The sequence below is a fragment of the Malaclemys terrapin genome, chromosome 11, assembly GCF_027887155.1.
Source record: "Malaclemys terrapin pileata isolate rMalTer1 chromosome 11, rMalTer1.hap1, whole genome shotgun sequence".
Lineage (NCBI taxonomy): Eukaryota > Metazoa > Chordata > Testudines > Emydidae > Malaclemys > Malaclemys terrapin.
This window is the reverse complement of record NC_071515.1, coordinates 39,511,052-39,531,814: the sequence shown is the minus strand read 5'-3', so window position 1 is coordinate 39,531,814 and position 20,763 is coordinate 39,511,052.

The window sequence follows — 20,763 nt, the reverse complement described above, 5'->3', positions numbered from 1 at the left end:
GGGATTCACAGTCAGAGAAGGGTAGGTAATGTTTCCACCTCCAGCTTCCTGAGGGCAGCTATGAATTGTAATCTGGACTGCACAGGAATCAAGCCAGCAGTGGTTACCCAGCAGATGCAGTGAGTCACCATGTACTCCAGACAACTTGGCCATAACCAGTGCCTTTATTTTCGGGCTGTTTGTGGCCAAATGCAGGCCCCCTACAATAGGCTGGGTAGACTAATGGGTTACACCAACACTGGAAAAAGCAGATGTAATTCAGGGCTGAATGAAGTCCTGTATCTATATAATCTCATTCCATTAACCTCTGAAATACATGCATTTCTAGGGTGAATGTAGCAACTCTTTTGCAGTGAGAGTTCAGGAAAGGAAGTGAAGAATATACATTGTTGAACTAAAGAGGAAGTTGAGAAAGATCAAATGTAATTATATAAGATGGAATATGGGCAGAACACTAAAACACAACTTTTGCAGAAGTGTCACTTCAAAGCAATGTCTTGGCCACTTGTAATTTAAGCTTCAAATTTACGGCTCCTATAAGAAGCCATACAACTCTTCTGTCATCTTTAATACTTAGAAAATGTCTTTTCCTTCTACTTGCATGCAACTCCTTTCTAAAGATATTCAGTTGCAACTTCTGTTGCTATCTTTGGTGGTCCATAATTAAGTTACAGAACCTTTGTTTAAAAAAATACTTGCTCAATTCATAGTTTTGGGACATTCATGTTACGTTATACCTCAGTGAAGGTGTGTGCATATTATGCAGTATCCTAGAATAGAACTAGGTAAGATGAGAAAGAGAAAAAAATTTGAAGGTGGCATGTGTTCTTTGTCACTAGGGAAGCTGACATCCAGGGTCTCTTACTTTTGAAGGCTGGGAGTTAAGATGGAAGTTGAAGAATCAGTAGGGACTCAGTTAAATAAGTCATCTTAAATCATACAACTTTGACTAAAGGGTGAAAAGGCAGAAATAAGTCTTGTGCCTGAAGAAGTTACTCAGAGAGGAAGGTCCAGATACCACCCAGAGACTGTGTTTTTAAAATCCTCTCACTTTCCCTCCTGTATTTCAGTCCTTTGTTTAATATTGTAATAAAATTTGGAGGACCATGCGTTCTTTTGTGTTTAAGTGCCAAGCACATTGTCAGCACAACTAAAAACAAAGCAGTAACATAGGTCAGAGGCAAACTTATTAAACTTGTTAGAGCCCAACTCCATCCTGATTTTCAGCCCTCTCTTCTACCAGCAGTTTTCTTTTGGTTGTAGTAAACGAGAAAGAGCCTTTAGCTGTTATTTTCTAAATATTCTCCGCTTTCCTTCTACTAGATGGGGGTTTATTTGCATAACAAAGTTGCAGGAAGACCAGTTTTCAAAGAGAGATGTTGGTGGGGCCAAAAACAGGCTGACTGTAAAGGCCTCCTGAAGCCAGCAAGTATTAGGTCATGCAGCTGGCTCAAACAACAGTTTAGCAACCTGATCCAAAGCCCATTGAAAATGGGTAGGAATCCTTCAATCGACTTCGATAACCTTGAGATCTGGTTCTAGCTGAGGAAGTCACAAAAAGGATCCCTCTGCTGGTTAGAGTCAACAGGGAGGGCTGTTGGGCAGGAACACAGCATTGGTGCCCAGAAGACAACCACGTGTCCAGTGAAAAGTTGCTGTTTGAGCAGGAAGTTTGCAACCAGTGAGCAGTACTTTGGGTCAGGGACTATCTTTTTGGATAATTCGGATAATAATCATAATATTGAAAGGTCAGAAAAGCACCACCTCAGTATTCAGACTGCCATCGGTTTCTAGGTACTTGGACGCTCCCCATCCTAGAATTATCTGAGTGTCAGAAGGCAGCCAAGGGAAGTGGCCTGGTAAATAAAGCTCATGAAGGAGCTCTGTCTGCAAGGAAAATCCCAGTTAAGGTAATGGAACTTGAAAGGCTCTTTTGCTTTAAAGGACACTTGCTTTTTAGAAGGGTAGATTGCTGTTCTGAATAGATAAGGCAGTTGTGAAAGTACTAACCTCTATCTCTTGCTAGCCAACAAGGGCCATGACTATTAGCAAGTAGGTCAAGGAGAACGCTAGCATTTGGAGCAAGCCACTGGCAAGGTTGACCCATGTCTCAAGTGGGTAGCCCTATAGCTGATTAAGAACACCATTTTTTCCATTTGATCTATTCAGACTCAACGAGGGGCTGGCCAAGAGGCAGGAAAAATCAAAGTCCACTGGGCCCCAGGAAATTAGCAAACCAGAATGAGAAGATGGGTTTGCACCAGTTCCCGGGATACTATCTGCATTTGGCTGGAGGTCAATGTGAGGTAACCCATGTGGACATAACATGAAAGTCATCAGGAGAATAGCTATCCAAGACATGTATCCAGACACTAGTGCACACAGTACTACATTGTTTTCACAAACCAGATTTTGACCCTTAGCCAGCATAAGTGACAGATCTCCAAAGAATAGGACCATCAGAGACTCTGTGATTCAGACTCTATATATTGTAAATAAAGGGACTGACTATCATCTGGGACATTAGTGAACTGCCAGGGGCTGAAACATTCCTTAGTATTTTAAAACAGTTGAGCCAGGACAAGTTTTGTTCCCTTTTACTTAGTAGTTTCTTTTTTACCAAGGAGAAGTAACTATTCAAAGTTTAGTTTGCTATTTACATTTTAATTTTTTATTCATCCTGTTGCCTGGCTTTTGATTCTGTATGAATACATGTAAATAAAGAGTACATTAGTTATTTTCCTCTAAAATTTGAGCAGCTTTATTATTTAATTAGTAGGCAGAATAAGTTATCAAAGTAACATCAGATAATACAAAGCAGCATTTTGTTTTCTACAAAGAGAAAGCGGTCATATACTCCTTTCACTTTCTGGACAAAGCAAGAACATATTTATTGGTGGCAGGGAGAAAAAACCTGTACTTTAATATCCTGACTTCTGTGATCTCACCTGTCAACCATTCATTTCACCTTGTAATCTCCACTTTACTAAACTAACAAATCTAATTTTTCTCACTTCCTGGAAGTTAACCTCTGGGCTCCTTATTATCCACATTGCTTTCTCTTTACTTTTTCAATTTGTACCCTCCAATGTTATCACAATGGACTGTATTCTTAATAGGACCTGATCCTACAAACTACCAGGCCCAACATATACTGCTGCAAATGAATATACACCAGGTAAAGTGTTTGCTGGAAAAGGTCCATAATTGTGGCTCCCATTGTCAACAGTGTTCATCAGATGATCCTTCTACCCTCCACATAAGAACAGCATCGGAATAAAGAAATAGTGGAGACTTACCTGCTGGAAAAATTCATCTTTTGTTATTTTACATAGAGTCTGGCAAACCTCGTTTCCTCTCCATTTCTTCACCTTCTAATAAGAAGAGTTTTTTTATGTTAAGTGGTATTGATTCCATGAAAAGAATTTAAACCTTCTCAATCATGAAAGCAGACGAGCCCTTCCTCTGCTAGAAAATACCAGTGAAATGGTCCCACATGATAAAAGAAAACACATTAAAAGGAGAATTCAACCAGTAGGTGCCAGGAAGGGGTGGAATCTGAAAGTGAAACAAGCCTAACATTTCTGCAGGGAGAAGATTAAACAGTAAGTTTCTAGGAGTTTTAAATACTTTGCAATGGAGCTTAGTACGCAATAGGCACTGTAAGAAAAAAAATTAGGTCTTTTTTTGTTATACACATGTATATTGTAACACTGGAGTACAATCAAATGAGGGCCAGCCACTCACATGACGGCCTCCATTTTAAAAGTCCAGCTTTCCAAATCAACAAATGGTGCTGGAAGAGACTGGGTCGTGGAGACAAAGGTAAAAACTGAGGTTACCAATCAACTGGAGACTTTTCTCTGGTCATATGAATAAACTAGTTAACTTTCAAACTGACGTCTCTTGTAGAATCATTGGATTACCTCATTTCTCCTCCCAAACACTGATAATACTGAAAGTTGTGCGTGATGCCCTAGGTGTGACCTTAGTAGACATTTTTACAGCTGCTTCTGATACGTGTTTTTTCCCTGCCATTTATAAATTCCATTGTTCTATGAATTTTCCTATTTGTACGGAACAGTGAACTGAGGGTTTTATTTTCTATCCAGTATCAACTACAGTTCCTTTTCTTGAACAGTTCCTTGGAGCTTGTGACCCTTTAGGCCCCGATCTTGCAAATTGATCTGTACAGGTGCAGAGATCCACCCATGTGGAGCAGCTTGCAGGTTTAGGGCCTTAATGTATAAACCTTTTGCTATTTTCACTACTACTTTCTTCATAACTTTTTTTATATATTTATATATATATAAATAAAGGGACCAGGAAAGGGAATAGGGTTTGTGCCCTTTTTTGCTTCTTTATGATTTATAAAGTAGGCTGAAGGGGTTGGGTTGGAGGAGAAGTTAAGGATTTAAAAAAAAAAAAAAACCAATGGAAGAAACATTATTAATTCATATGTCTACCCTATTTTCCCTGCAAAATAGTGACAACCAGGTTTACAATCACCATAAATACCAAGAAATACCTGACAGAGGTTGGCAAATTCAGTTGACTGTGTAAAATACTGGGGTCCATCAAAGTTAACTAGGTGGTAATAAAAACAGCTCTCTTACTTAGAAACATCTAGCAGGAAAATACAACATCCTTCTACTCCCTCACTTAAGGACTGAAAATATCACATCCGAGAGACTTAAAAACAACAACAAAACTTCACACTGATCTTGGTAAAGTAAAACACTAACTGAATTAAAAAACCCTAGCCAACCTCAGACCTTCTGTGTGCATTGTTTATTAAAATAATACAATAAAAACCACCTCTCCCCTACCACTATTGTAGATCACCATTGACTAGGTGACTACTTCTCAGACCATGCGCCAGTTTACTCCCAGTCATTTTAAACTGGTCCTATTTCAGCATTATTTGCCAGCCTTCCCAGTATAATATCATTCTCAAATGTCTGTACTTTCTGCATGTCCTCTTCTATTCCTAAAAATTAATAGGAGTTAGAACGATTCTGTATTATTTTCTAAAAATATTTTTCAATGTATTGCTTCTCTTTCTTGAGGCCAGATTAATCTAGATTATTGAAGTACTACTTTGTTTTCATAAATTTAAAAACACCCTCCAAAATGACAACATTCTTCCTAGGACTATGTCGTCAGTTAATTGCAAATTAAGGGTGAAATCCTGGTCTAATTGACTTCAATGGCAGAACTCCCAGAGACTTCAATGGGGACAGGATTTCATCTCAGAATCCAGATCCCACAAACACTTTTGCACATGCTGAACTCTACTCATGCAAGTATCCCATCAAAGTCAATGGGACTACTTGAGTGTTTAAAGTTAAGCATTGGCATGAATGTTTGCAGGATCAGGACACATTTTCAATACATCCTTTATTCCATAATTCTAAAGTCTGATTTTCGATAGCATAAATTGCACTTAGGAAGATTGGGAATCCTGCACATAAACTGCCTTGTACAAAATTTGACCGTTAACATTGGGTATGTTTCCCTAGAATGGTTTAATCTATCTATGGGCATAGTTGGGGAGGTGCAGGGTGGGAGTTTCTCCCCCATACTGCCCTCCCCCAATGTGCCCCATTAGCCTGAATGGAACTGCCCCTCCAAATATTGAAGTCAAACTACACCTGTGAATCTATCCTTTCCTCCTTCACATCCCGCCCCCAAAAAAGAAGTTAGTGCTCTTTATTTTTTGTGCACATGCTACAAGGTTTTTGTTTGTCAGATTTCTAGTGTATACCTGTCTAATTCAGAATATGGCAGGTTTGTTTGTTTTTTAAAGGGAGGAGAACATCTATCCTTGAAATCAGCAACTTTTTCAAAGTAGCCTTATCCTACAATATGCTAAGAATGGGTGAAGCTTGGCCAGACTTTTGAGATCCTGTTCTTAAATAATTCCTGGTTCCTCACACCTGATGAACTGAAACCTGAGATGGCAGGAATGACAAAAGTTCTATCAAAATCAGCCACAGTTGCAGGAAATTTAGAGGTCTGGGATGGTCTCACCATATCCTAACTGATGATTCCTAGCCAGTGGTCTAAAGGGGGTGGGGGAATTCCAAGATCCCCATTTCCCAGGGAATCTGGGCAATTCTTTCTTGCTCTCCAGTCTCGAATTAGTTTAATATTGTTTATGTTAGCAAGATTCACTGTAGTTAAACATCTAATCCCATTTGTAATCTGGCATACTATTCTTGTCCAACAGCTCTATCATCCTCTGCAAGAGAGATTCCTACACAGCAATGTACAACTGCCTGCTTTTAGTTTCCTATGATTTTTTCTATGCAGAGTTTGGTTTGCCCATATAGAAGATGTAGCAGAAGAGGAACAGCTCAGACTCTCTGGGATGAACTCAGCCCTTAGAATGCAGCAATTGTTACAGCAGGGTGGAGTGGGTAATCCAGCTTCCCCACCCCGGGGCTCCAGCAGGAAGTCCATAAGGTCATCATAAACTCAGTGATCTCCCCCTCAACCCCCAGCCGTAGGAACGGACAGAGAAGCAGCTCAGACTCCCAGAACTGCTACAGTAAGGTATGGGCAGGGATACAACACCCAGAACATCACCATGCTGGACCTCTACTCCTGTAGGGTGCAATTTGGAGGCTTCTCTGGCCCCTCCCATGCTTCCAAGCTCTAGGATTTAGAGGATGTCCCATTCTTCAGGGGGCAGCATGTGTCCCTTGGCACCAGTGCTCTCCTAGGCTATCAGAAGTGACAACTCCCAGATAGATGTGGTAGTCATGCACTTTTGGAACCTGGGAGTGAGGCAGTCTCCTGTCTTAGATGGCAGCTCCAAAGGTACCAGTGCTATCACGGGATGGAAATTCTTTGAGGAGATGGGCATTTGGAGTGGGAATGTGGGACTTTAAGGATGGGAGTGTTTGAGTAACTTCAGTTGTTGTATGTTGTCACTGTGTATTTGAGTTGCTCTCTGGGAACTGACAGGTGTGTTTATTTTAGTGCATTTTCTGAAAGCTGTCAAGGGTTCCCAAGATGGCTGCTCTTTTATAACAGCTTGTATAAACCTTAATAAAAGACACTAGCCTGCTTCTTTGTCACCAGGTTCCAACACAGGCCAGAACTAACAGGTGCTTTTCAACTCCAGTTAGGAGTGTGTCCCCTCTATGATGTTCTCTGATCTATCCGGGATTCCAGAGGAGAAATTGTGAAAAATGCACAATCAAGACTGCATACTGTAAAACTTAGAATTCTAAGTACACAGTCCCCCAACACGTACTTTAATGCTTGCTTTTTGCTATATCCATTTCTTTCCTCTTCTTGAGTCAGGGCATGTTTGATGGGGTGACTGATTTTGTTTAGTTAATTTCTGCAGGCTTGCTTTGCCATCAAGTGCTTACAGGACGGAGGAACGGTCTTAACTATTGCACTTCAATATTCACAGTCTCTTCTGGATGGCTCTGCCTTCCCCCACCCCCATGCTATCCACAGTAACTTATCTTTAATCTACAACTATCTTCTACCCTGTACACTTCAGACCCTCCTTTGCTTGGCATGCTCACCTCTCTAAAAATATCATCCATGAACTTTTTATTCTTCGTAACATTGTGTAGCAAGGAAAGTTGGCTCTCAAGATCAGCAATCTTGCTCCTAGCTGCTCAGGAAATAAATGCACATATACTCCCTTGGATACCAGCCCCATATCTACCACTCCTCAGTCCTTCAGATCCTGCACAAAAGAAAGAAATAATGAAAGAATTTGGCAGCCAAATCCCACTATTTCTCCCTACTTCTGAAAAGATTAATTATAAGAAAAAGAGCAGTGTTCATTTTTGACAGTGCAACAGAAGTTAGGTACTGTGTGGCATTATTACCCCTCTTGCTGTTATACACGTATGATGTTAGTCGGAGATGCTCTTATGAATTTTTGATTGTTTTTCTTTAGTCTTTTGTTGCTGAGAGAATAATAATTATCTGGCACAAATAGGAATCTCCATGTCTCCAAGCAATGAAATTAAGTTACAATCTTCTAAACCAGTTACATTTTGTAATTTTATGGAAAAATAAATATCCATCCTTTTCCGCATATTGCAGCTATCTTTCCCTGGTTTTTAAAACAGGTCTAAAATAATTTAGAAGAGTAGGTCTCTTTTTCCACTCTGTCATTCAGCAGTTAAGGGTGTAAGAAATTATAGTCTGTGCTCATGTTGAATAGTAGATATGTAATTTAACAAATGAACTTTCATTTTAGCACATTTTAGGTTAAATACTACCATAAAACCATAGATATTTAGCAGTATTACATTTTTTTAGTGACACTAAGGTTAGTCACTGGAGCCATTATATTCTCAGATAAATGATAATCACTCTAGTATTATTACTAGAAAGACAAACATGCATAATAAAATTAGTCAATTAAATCTGCAAGTTAATTTTATGCAGGAGGGGACAATGCATTTTCTGAAGTGCTGCTTTCTTCCAAGGAACTAAGGCCCCAGGTCAGTGGGACCTCAGCATGGACTTAAAAGTTAAACACATGCTTAAGTGCTCTCCTGAATTGGGGTCTAAATCCTTATGATTCTCTAGTCTGCTATAATGTCAATAGTGAACCAGGCAATGCTAGATCACTTCATACAAGTCAAGAGATTAATCACTTATTTGCAAGAAATGAAAAAGCACCACTCAGAAGTGGCTTTCAAGAAGTCATATATAAAACCGTTTCTTGGTTGTTCCACAAAACCTTGTCAGCTGCCTTTTTTGTTGATTTTGGGGAAAGTAACTTACCATTAAAAAGAATTAATGGTACTAGCTGACTTCTGAAAAAAACAACTCAGCCAGATATTGCTCTGGTCTAATAGAAATCAATAAGAATTAAAAATGTTAATCGAGTATTTCCCACAGGCAGGCTGATGGAGCGGTCTGTAGCACTTTGTTTAGCACCAGCCAATCACACATCAAAAAATTGGAAGCCAGGATGATAATGAGCTAAGTCCTATACATTTCTTCCATTTTCTCATTGAATCAACCATCATTTGTCCAAATTCAGTTTGGTCATCAGTATAAATACTCAATCAAGAAACACAGAAGACATTTCAATAGACACCCAACACTGAGTCTAGGCCAGTGTTTCCTAGGGAAAGATGATGAAACTTGTAGAGTATCTCACATTTCCTGTTGTAATTTTATATAAAATTGTTTCAGATGTATTGTATGGAGATACAAATCTGAGCACTTCCAACTGCTGAAAACACAGGCATCTTCACTGTTGCAACTAACCCTGCCTGAAGACAATTACTTTCATGTTTACAGCTTGCAGGATGAAGTATTGTCATCTCTCTTGACATATTACTATTGAACAAGACCAACACTTCAGATCTCCAGAAGTGTTTATTATCAAAGCAATGACCTAAGATTTCAAACTACCATAGTTTCTGAGCACCTCACACCCTTAATGGATTTTATCCTCAAAACACTCATGTGAGAGAGGGAGAGTATTATCCCCATTTCACAGATGGGGAACTGAGGCACAGGTGAAGATGAAGGGGCTAGTCCCAGGTCACACAGGAAGATTTGTGGCAATTGAACCCAGGTCTCTCAAGTCCCAGTCCAGCACTCACTAGATCATCCTTCCTGACCCACATAGAAACACCTTAGTTAACACAAGTTAATAGAGGAGTTGTACTTCCATTGTTATTTGGTTATGTTTAATAAAATACATTTCAAAATAAACTTAATACTCTGTTTCACCTTTCAATGAACGTTTCTGCTACATCCCTGGTTCGAGGGCCTACACCAAATAAAGAAATAAAAAATGGCAAGGCATGGAATTAACTCCCTGCAAATTCATTCAGAACAAACGTGCAAATACTAAAAATACACATTAGTAAACTAGTTGTATCATCAATGATGGGTTTTACCTAAAGGTCTTTCACCCAGATATTTTCTTTTTGTGGGTAAATTCTTGTTTTTAATACAGCCTAAATATGGGGCCTATTTCAATCTGCCTCTGCCCCTTTACTGTTTTAGGGAAACATTTTCCCTTCTTGTTGGAGATTTTTTTACATTAACACACTTTCACCATTTGAAATGTAATGCAACTGTGAGGGCAATATAAAATGCATTTTGCATTCTCTGCAAAGGAAAAATGAAGAGGGCCAGGTCAATGATGGGATTCCCTATGTTAGCATTGACAGAACTCGAACAGATTTAAGAGCAATTTCATGTATTTGCGTTCTGGATTACTCAGAAAAAGAGCTATAACGAAAAGTTGATTGAGAAGCCCACGCCCACCAATAGTCAGAGTGGTTTTGAGATACTGGAAACAGAACATCAGTGGTTGAGGGCTGATGAAATTTGCAAAATCCACCATAAACCCCTCCACAATCCCAATTTTTTTCATTTTTAGCCTAATATCATTATCCACTGTATTTATAGAGTGCTTATCATTTTAGTGGCTAGATGCTGCGATACTCTAGAACATGGCGTATTAAATAGTAGTCTTTTGGGGCTATTTTGATAATTAATGGTGGTGCCCTGGAGACATTCTTTTTCCTCTTTTTTGGGGGGTGGGGGTGGGGTTGCAGAGTACTTTAAAAAACTTGTTTAAACCCTGCCTTCGCAGTATTAGTAACGATTTCCTTGTGGGATAGTGCTTTGCTCTCAATCATCTCCTTACAGTTTTCAGTTCTAGCCACCCGCCCATCTAAGTTGTTAATTCTCTGACACTTTCCTGCATCTTTCTTCAAGAGAAGAAAGAGGACATTGAAGCATATCGTGCAGAGTCTCAAGCAGTTCCCGAATTGATCCATCATGGCTTAGGCTGGCAAGAGGGCAACACGCCTCAGAGACAGAACACGACAGAATTTGTTGAGGAATCTTTGAGCCAGCAGCATGCTGCTTGAAAAGTCTTTTTCTTTCAGACACATTTTTGCCTTCATTACCAAATATAGAACCTATTCTTTCAACAGATACTACTTTCCCCACACGAAGTATCAAACGGTGGGAAAAAGTAATGCTGAAAAAATACCTAAGAAACGCTGTCAAATATGGTACACGAGTAGATCATAAGCTCCACTAGAGCCGGATACCGCAACCACATGAACAACAGTAACTTTACTTATCCAAGTAGTCCCACCGACTTCAGTGGCATTCCTCACATGAATAAAATTACTCACATATTACATGGTTACAGGATTGGGCCCTTAGCATAAAGGCTCTTCATGGCAAGGACTCTTTGTGCATTCGGTGTAGCAGCACCAAGCACAGCAGACATTTAAAGATGTGCAAGCATTTACATATAAAATTAGTGAAAGTACATTAGATGGAATTATTTGTAACAACATAAAGTAACAACATAATTAGTAAGAAAGATTTAAAAATCCCCATCACCTATGGTGCATTTGGTCCTCCTATAAACTCATGCAAATGCCAATAGCTGTCACGGAACCTCCTTGTTTCTATGCTGTAGGGCAGTGGCTCTCAACCTTTCCAGACTACTGTATCCCTTTCAGGAGTCTGATTTGTCTTGTGTACCCCCAAGTTTCACCTCACTTAAAAAGCACTTGCTTACAAAATCAGATATAAAAATACAAAAAGTATCACAGCACACTATTACTGAAAAATTGCTCTCTCATTTTTACCACATAATTATAAAATAAATCTATTGGAATATAAATATTTTACTTACATTTCAGTGCATAGTATATAGAACAGTATAAACAAGTCATTGTATGACATTTTAGTCTGTATTGACGTTGCTAGTGCTTTTTATGTAGCCTGTTGTAAAGCTACGCAAATATCTAAATGAGTGGATGTACCCCCTGGAATACTTTTGTGCACCTCCAGGGATACACGTACCCTTGGTTGAGAACCACTGCTGTCAGGAAACAGAATCACAGTCTCTTCTCCCACGTGAGCACCAAACACTCTGCACTGTCACAAAGCAGCCTCTCTTTCTATTTCCTTTCTGTGTTGTTTGTCTCTAGCTCCTGTTACAGCACCAAGCCACTTTAGGAGTGTTAGTAGGTTATCGGTACATGCCTTGGACAACTCCCCCCCCCCCCCCCCCCCCCAAAAAAAAAAAAAGTGCACAAATAGCCTGGTGCTGTACATTGTGGCATAGCCTAATGCTTTCAGAGGAAGGCATATTAGCTTTTAAATTTAAGATGAAACTATTGTATACAAACAATTTTGGGAGTGTTCATGCAATGTATCCTTCCACCATGAAAAATATTTCCTAGGAAAAGGATCAGAAGAGTAGGGAAAAAGTGAAATTCTCACTCACTCTTATAAGATTCCCTGAATTGTTAAGATCCCTTTTCCCACCTTCTGTGCCCTGGAAACCAGGCTGCCTTTTTAGCAGCACTTTGTGCCCCAAAAGCCATGTCAATATCATTTTTTATTATAAAAAAAACAATCAACAGTTCCCAGTTTAGTCCTTACCCTCGGCACTCAGTTTAGAGTGCTGGAGGCCCACGGACTGCCACTGAAAGGGAGCAGAGCTTAAAATTGTCATTTTCTCTTTTGGCCCTTCCCTGTCAGTCTCACTGCTTCTCTTCACATCTTTCCCACGGACTCCCTTTAAAATAGGAACAAACTGTAAACACTCTCTCCCCTCCCCTCCCCAGCCATTTGACGTAATGGCCATACGAATTCATGTCCATTTCATCGATGATATCCCAGCTGTGCACCATTAGGAATCGGGAGCACAGCTATGACACCATCAAAAAGGCTCAATAAAGTAGTGGCTTTAGGCAACTGGCACCCACAACCACATTCAGCTGTGTTCTCTGCCCTCCCGACATAGGATTTTTCTCCTCATATATTCTCTACTCTCCCCTTCTGTTCTGTGCAGTTTCCCTTTCTCCCAGCTCTTCCTCCTATTCTCGTGCAGTCTCCACCTGTTATTTTTCTTTTCATGTATTTCTTTGTGCAGGCCAGAGAGCAGTAAAGCAAAACTTCTTAGAATTTTGCTGTTGGTGCTCAGGCCTGACAGTGCTTTAAAATCCACAATTCAAGTCAGTTTCACCTTGCTGCTTCCAGTACATGATGCATTCATGTTAAGACTCCATTCCATAAGAAACAAAGATCTTTGAAAAAAAATACACTTGTGGCCATGATGTACGAAATGCATGCTTGCATACACCCATGCACAGTAAAGTCCATATTTTATCCTTATTCACTTGAATATTAAAAAACAGTTACTAAGAGATTCAATCAGCCCATCTCAAAATTTCTCAGATATATACAGAATAATATTCACCATTATGGTTTTCACCGTACAAAAACAGGAGCAATTTATGATGAGTCATTCAGGCTGAAAGCAAACCACAAAACAAGAATGTACAAGAGCAAAGTCTACGTAAGTGAGCACTGGGGCACAGAGATCCATTGCCAAAGGGTCCCCTGGTCTTTGCAAACAACTTTCACCTCACCCCTGACAAACTCACTACACAGGCTATTTGTCCATAAAGAGTAACATATCTACAAGAAAGCTCATAACTTATCAAGATACAGAGTCATTGTGAGATATATGTATGGGTAATTTTTAAGGAATTACATGTTTATATTGAAAATATATTTTAAAGCAGCAATACTCAGACCTCAGTGGTTCAGGAGCCAAATTAGTGATCAACTAATCTCTAAAAGAGACATAGTAGTGTGAATTCATTTCCTTTACTTTTTATATACATTATTCTCACAGCAAAATGACTGAGCAAGTATTTTATCAATTACAATTGGTTAACAACATAGTAAAAGCATCCTGATTGGTTAATAATTAAATCACACTATTTTAATATCATGTGCTGCAGAGAGCCCCAGGGGACACATTAAAGAGCCACTTCTGGTTCACAAACTTCAGTCTGAGTATACTGCTTTAAGGACTTGGTCCCCAGGAGGTAATACGTCTCCTTGATGACCCGTTTAAGCAAGAGGGAGTTGTCAACCCTCCCTAGTCAGCCAGTGAGGTAATGCAAGGTTCTATTGTCTACCCTTGCCACATCCCAGAACAGTCAATGGAAAACCATGAGACACAATTGCAAACTATTGAAACAACATGGAGGTGAAAAGGAACATTACAGCAGGCAGGAGATCACCCTGGTTAGGAATAAGGACAGTTTCAGTATAACAGCATAGGGAAAGGCACTCTAGATCCATTCACTGAGGAAACCCCTTGAGGAGCGGGGGGCTTTCAAGTACTTTTGGATCTTGGTTCTTATGAAACCAACCAGCTCTGCAACAGATTGAACTTTGGGAGGAAAACCTGCTATATTAGAGTGGAAAGATAACTATTGGTAAGTGTAGACCCAGGTTTGCATTTTATGATTTTGTTTTGAGTTGTAACCATTTGGCTCCATCGCTTTCTCTCACTTCTAGTTAAATCTTTATTCTTTCTTAAATAAACTTACTTTTGTTTTATCAAAGTGCTCACAAGTGCAGTGAGCTTTACAGGAGCAATGGCTTACAAGAAAACTGGTAACCTGGAGTACGCTGCACCTTTGGGTGCAGAGGATCTGCAATTTCTGTGAGAAGCCAATATCATGGACTAGATATCACAGAGGAACAAGTCAAGGGAATATTATTAATATACAGGGGAAAGTTAGGGCTGGCATAGCCCAGAGGAGAGTGCTTGAGTGCTGAAGGGCTGGCAGCGACAGGGAGCTGACATCCAGCTATCACAAGCAAGACTCCCTCTCACCAGAGGCAGAAGTAACAAAGGGACTCCCAGTCCACAGATGCCCCAAGAACCATCACAGTGTGCGTCTCCAATGTAACATATGAATGCTGTATGAACCATGCCTAACAAAATGGCCACTGTTCCTAGAGGCAGGCAGGCTACTTAGAAATAGAAAGGTAAAGATAAAGAAAAGGAGTCATAACAATCACATAGCAATATGTATGTAGACCAATACCTGCTGGTGTTTTAGGCCATGTGTGTTTTTTCAAGCTATCACTTAAAATCTGCAGGGAGAGGTGGTTATGCTGCCCAGCTGAATAGGGGGAAAAGTGAAGGAGAGGAAGACAAGCAAACCATCACACAGGGCCGGCTTTAGGCACTGCGGGGCCCGATTCGAAAGAGCTGCCGCCGAAGAGAGCAGCGGGACTTTGGCGGCAGCTCAATTGGCTGCCGTTGCCTTCGGCGGCAGAGGGTCCTTAGGGATGTTGCGGGGCCCTCTTAGGGGCACAGGGCCCAATTCGGGGGAATCGCCCTAAAGCTGGCCCTGCCATCACGCTCTTTACAGCTTGAGCACTGAAGGTCTGGCCATACTTGTATGAGAAACAGCACTTGAAGCATTACTATGCTAACGTTTTTCAGACACAGATCCAAGATGCATTCACACACCAAGCTATCTTCTCTGTAACAGCATTTTGCACACATTCCTTCTATTATTCCTCTGCTGACACTCTGGTCACATAACTTGAAGGCTGATGAATTAAAAAGAAAAACACTGATACTACAACCCTAGAAGTAAAGATGCCAGATCTAGTTAAGGTGACTATCACACCCCTGCATGAACCAAAAATCCAACAGATCTTCATTTTACATCTTTGACCCACTAATATTACACATAGAACACAGCATGCCTCTCACAAAGCTTCGCTATGAACCATTTCTTCCCCTAGTTCTCGGATTAAGATGCCTAGAGGAACAACATACCTTTGTTACAACCAGAGAACAATAGTAGGTCAAAATATCACAGAGATAAAAAAGGAAAATCAAAAATATTTTGACTCATGAAGGTCAAAATAAAAAAAAACATTTAAAATGGCTTGATTTTAGGCATTAACAGTTATAAAGCTGTTCTATTTTACTCAATTGTAAATCACTCCAAAAATAAAAGCAAACATCTTTCTAAGTAGCTATTAGAAAGAGTACGTAGTTTGCACTGACAACAATTAAAATCACAAGATCTTTAGAATCTTCCCTTTTATGCAGCTAGCAAGCCAAAATCTCTTCTACCCATTGAAGAATAGTCTTTACCCCAATCCCCACCCCTTCAAGCACATTTACAAACAATCACAAAAATGCATTTGAATACTGTGCAGGTTTATCTGCTTCTGTAACATATAGTAGTTTAGCAGCAAACGTACCTATTTTAAACACTATGGGTCAATCCTAGGCCCCACTCACGTGGCACAAGGGGGATGGAAAGCTGGCAGATCTTCCCAGCTAGGAATTCTTTCTGCATAGAGCAGTGGTTAATTTTTCCATGCCATGACCCTGTACAACAGAAAACAGTTTCAAGACCTCTATCTAGCCATAAAGAAAAGGAGGGTGGTGGTCAAAGATACTCCCCTCCCCCGGACCTATTTGCAACCCCCTAGGTTGAGAACCCACGGCAGGAGAATCCACAGAGATAGTGTTAGGAGCAGGAGGGAGAGTGGCCAGCTCTCACTCTGCCCTTCCAGGCACACTGGCCCCTTGGGCTCAGAGCTAGCCAGATGAGCTCTGAGGCCCCTCCCCTTCAGATGCACCCAGCACATACCAGGCACAGCTGAGGACTAAGGGCTAGTCTCCGTTGTTTTTTGTTCCTTTCCTTCACTCCATGTTGTTCCATGGTTTTATGCTTGGCTGGCTCTTTTCTTCAGTCTCTTATGTAAAAATATAAGTTATTCAAATCCTCCCTCTCACAAGCACCTTCATTTCCTCCTTCCACTCAGCTCAAGTTCCCTCTTCTCTCTCTTCCTTCTCAAATCCCCCCCACACACACAATTATTTCTCCAGTCTGCCCACTCCCTTACTAGCCTCTCTTTGCTACCCCAGGGGAGGTGAAAGGAACCTATTTCCCCCCTTACATGATTAGAAATGGGTGAATCATCTTAATCTCTCAGGTCTCTTCCTCCAGGGGAGGCTGACAGGGGTGGGAGCCTGTTTCAGCTCAGTGGGGACTATGCTGATCTGTATGGAGAATTGTGCTGCTTTTGCTGTAACATACCCCTGGGTCTGCAAATGTCTAGTGCTTCCCCTCCTTCATGGTCATTGTGACCTCATAATTCTGTCTCCAATCCCATTACGGAGAAGTGTTCACCAGAATCCTTCTAGTCTTGATCTGTCTCTCACAGCTACTGCAGCCACTCATCAGCTTCATTCCTACTTCCTCTAAACAGGTGTTCATTGGGATGGGTGGAGCTGTCAAACTATAGTTCCAGCTAATTATCAGGGAGCCTGGAAGAAACCACTGAAGAACTGCAGTATCTGGCCCAGATGAGATCTGCCAACCAGCTCTCTGTACAGGGGAAAGATCAAGCCTACTCCCCCACACTCAATAATGTGGCTCCTACCCACCTACCCCTACCCCGGTGTAAGCTAAGCCCAGACCATATGCCTGGCTTAGCCTACCCTAGGTGGGGGCTGTCTGGGCAGAAGCTACACTATGCCCGGCTGGAACATACTTAGAGTCCAGTTCCACAGATTGTATGTTCAATGGACAAAGACTGTATCTTCCTCTATACTTGGAAAGTACTTAGCGCAGTTTGGGGCACAGCCAGAATAGAAGTAATTAATAATCCCAGCTGGTCTCGCTCTGAACACAAACTGGGTTTCCCTGGCCAGAGAACGTAGGGATTTTTTTACTCCCTGGGAAACAGGCTAACCAAACTGCTATGCATTCCCCTATCTCTACTAGTCTAGAGCATGTTTCTACAATGCTGTTAGAACAGGGTTAATAAAGAACCCCCGCACACCTGCCAGGGGCACACAGCAATACCCATCTTAAACTGTGTGGTTGCTAGCATAGTTACAACCATAATGTTGTGAGAGCAAAAACAGGGGGTGCACTTAGCCTGTCCTTGGTGGTGTGCCCTGCTGGCACGTCTCTGCTCCATCAGAACACTTAGGCTTTCATTAATGAACACGTTTCTAGCCCCTACAGTTATGATGAAAAGATTCTGAATTTGAACTAATGCACTACCGTCTTCCAGAATCTACACCAATTCCAACAAAACCGTCTCTTAGGGTAGGGATCTGCCCAGACCCCCTGCTACATACTCAAGCAGCTAGCCCAAGCCACCACCCATGCTACCCACCTACCCTGCTATTTTTAACACACGAGCTCCAGCAGAGCTAATGTGGTCTGTCTATGCAAGCTGGGAATCATACCTCCCAGCTCAAATGTGGACATATCCTTAGGGTGTCAAATGCCCCCCTCTTCACTCAACGGCGTATTACTGCTATACTAGATTACTAACTCAAGTCTACAAGAGAAAGTATCTTGTGTTTAACTAAACTGAGATAACAGTTCCATAAATAAAAGAGTTATATTTAATTGGACCTGTGTGGGATGACTGATCACAGAGATTTATCAGACAACCATCTCAGTAGGTCACAAAGCTGCCAGAACAATATTTGATTTTTTTTCATGTCTTCCTATTTATCAAATTCTTTTCCAAAGTTCTTTCATTGTTTTCCCATTCTGTGTTTTTTCCTCCTCCCCAGCACTGGCTGGTATTTACAGAAGTTTTACTTCTCCTTTGTCTAACTTTCTTTATTCTGTATTTTGTTGCTGTCACTCCTAACAGCCTTTCCACTGAAAAACCTTTTCTTTCATTTTGATATATTATATTAGTGAGATAGGCAGGAAAGGACAGAATGCTTGTGTGGGCCTGTAGGGAAGATGTCCCCGCAGACGGACACCGGACAAAGGAGAAGGAAGCTGCAGGACAGAAGACAGAGAGACAAAGGGAAATGGGGAAGGGGCTTGATTTTCAATTGATTTAGGGGGGCTGATTTTGTTAACATTAATATTTCTGATCATTGCTTTTTTATATGAAGGTCTGGGAGAATGAGTGGAATATTGTACAGCACAAAGCAGGGCAAGATCAAGGTATACCAGGGCAGATTCTGGAGTGAGGTTTATCCATATAGAACACATATTGGTGGGATTGGGGAGAGGTGAATGTGCACACTTAAACCTCACCTTTGCACTCCCTCACATTCCTGGTGCTGCCTCTTTGCTGGGTTTGGCCCCCCACGTGGAGCTAGACACCCTGAACACTGTTCTATCTTTGCTACAAAACAGAGTCAACAGGTCAAAACCACAGCCAAGGATTGTGTGGCCTCATGCCCTCTTTCCTCTAGTCACATGTCCCCTCACTCCCCGATATACAGACAGCAGTGAGGGGGAGTGGCATAAAGGCCTCTAGACCACGAGAATATCACCCTTACATTGGCTTGATCCTCTTGGGATCTTGGGATGGGCCTGTTGAAATGGAAAGTAGTTGCACCATGTAAGAAAATCTGACCCTGAAATGACACCTTTCCCTGAACTAAGTCACACCCCTCCTCCTCTCTTACTCAAGAGGCATGGGGAAACCATTCACTTTAAGCTCTTCAGGGCACGGACTGTCACTTAAACCCGGTCAGTAGAGCACCCAGCACAACAGGGTCCTAATCTAACTGAACCCTATGGGTGCTGCTATCAGAAAAAATGTAGTTCCCCCCCTAGACAAGAATAAATTATCCTTAAAAATGACCCCAGTTATTAATTTATCAAGTGGCTATCCCTTGTGCACAAGTCCCAGGAGTCTGAGAAAGGTAAGCACCTAGCACACTTTCCACTGTTGTAGTGTGCTGCTATTTACAACAATGCAAAGAAAATGTGAAATGCAGATAGTGATACAGTCAGAGATGACGGTGAAATACGTTTTATGTACAGGCTGCCTGGTTAGGGTCAATAGACGAAATGGTTATATAGGCTTTCCTGGTAAGTTTTCGGTTTGGTTTTGTAGGATCATAGTTGGAGGGCACCCTCCTTTCTCCCTACTAAAATGGAGTTCTGCTTTAAAAATAATTGGAAAGCACTGCTTTTAGTTATGTCTTTACAAATAAATACACATAGAGACAAAGTGGAGATAGGCCCAAACTAGAAGATTCAAATACCAGCATCCCCATATATTTCCTTTAACCCAAGAGGACCTGCAACAGGACATTCTCTGACCTCCTTCCATCACACATACCTACAGTTGCCTTCCTGTGGAAAAAGACTAGTGGTGGTGGTCTGCTCTGCCCTTTAGTGGGACATCAGCCAGGCCTTTGGTCCCCAGTAGAGGTGGGGAAGACCCCTTCCTACACACACATACTGTATCTAGGAGCAATACACAGAATCATTCTATTGTCACCACCAGTTTTTTTTTAATTACTGGTTAAGCGAGAACTCACAAAATGCATCCACTCCCTCAGATAATATGACTCAAAATGGCTTTTACTAATCCTGACCACAGAGGGTAAACTCAGCCCATCAGGAAACCAAAACCAATACAATGTGACCTGAGACCAGAGATAACCCAGCAACCCAGCTTAAAATTAGAAAAATTAATGTGAATGGTGTCCATTTTTGCAGCAAAAAAAATGTTAATGCAAAAAATGTTGTTGAAAGATGTAATAAAACTGCTCCAATTTTGTGATCACAAAAATAAATAAAGCTAATTTTAATTTAAAAAATATTTTGCTCTGAATATTTTGCTCAGCTTTAGCTTACAGGTGGGAAAAGCTACTTCAGAAGTGTGAGAAAATTCCCTGATTTTCCTGTACAAATATATCACTAGAGTGAAGCACATAACATTTGCATTAGTTGACTCAAGTTCTTTTAAAGATTCTTAATATAAAAATGATTTTAATACTAATCAAATGGAAGAGTGAAATGTGAGCTCTTTGCATATAGTAGATATAATAGATTCCCTGCTAGTTTATTGCTACAATTGCATGTTCCTTTTTTCAGAATATTTTCTTTACTTTGTTGCTGTTTAGAAAACGAAGACCCTGATTCAAGAAAACACGTA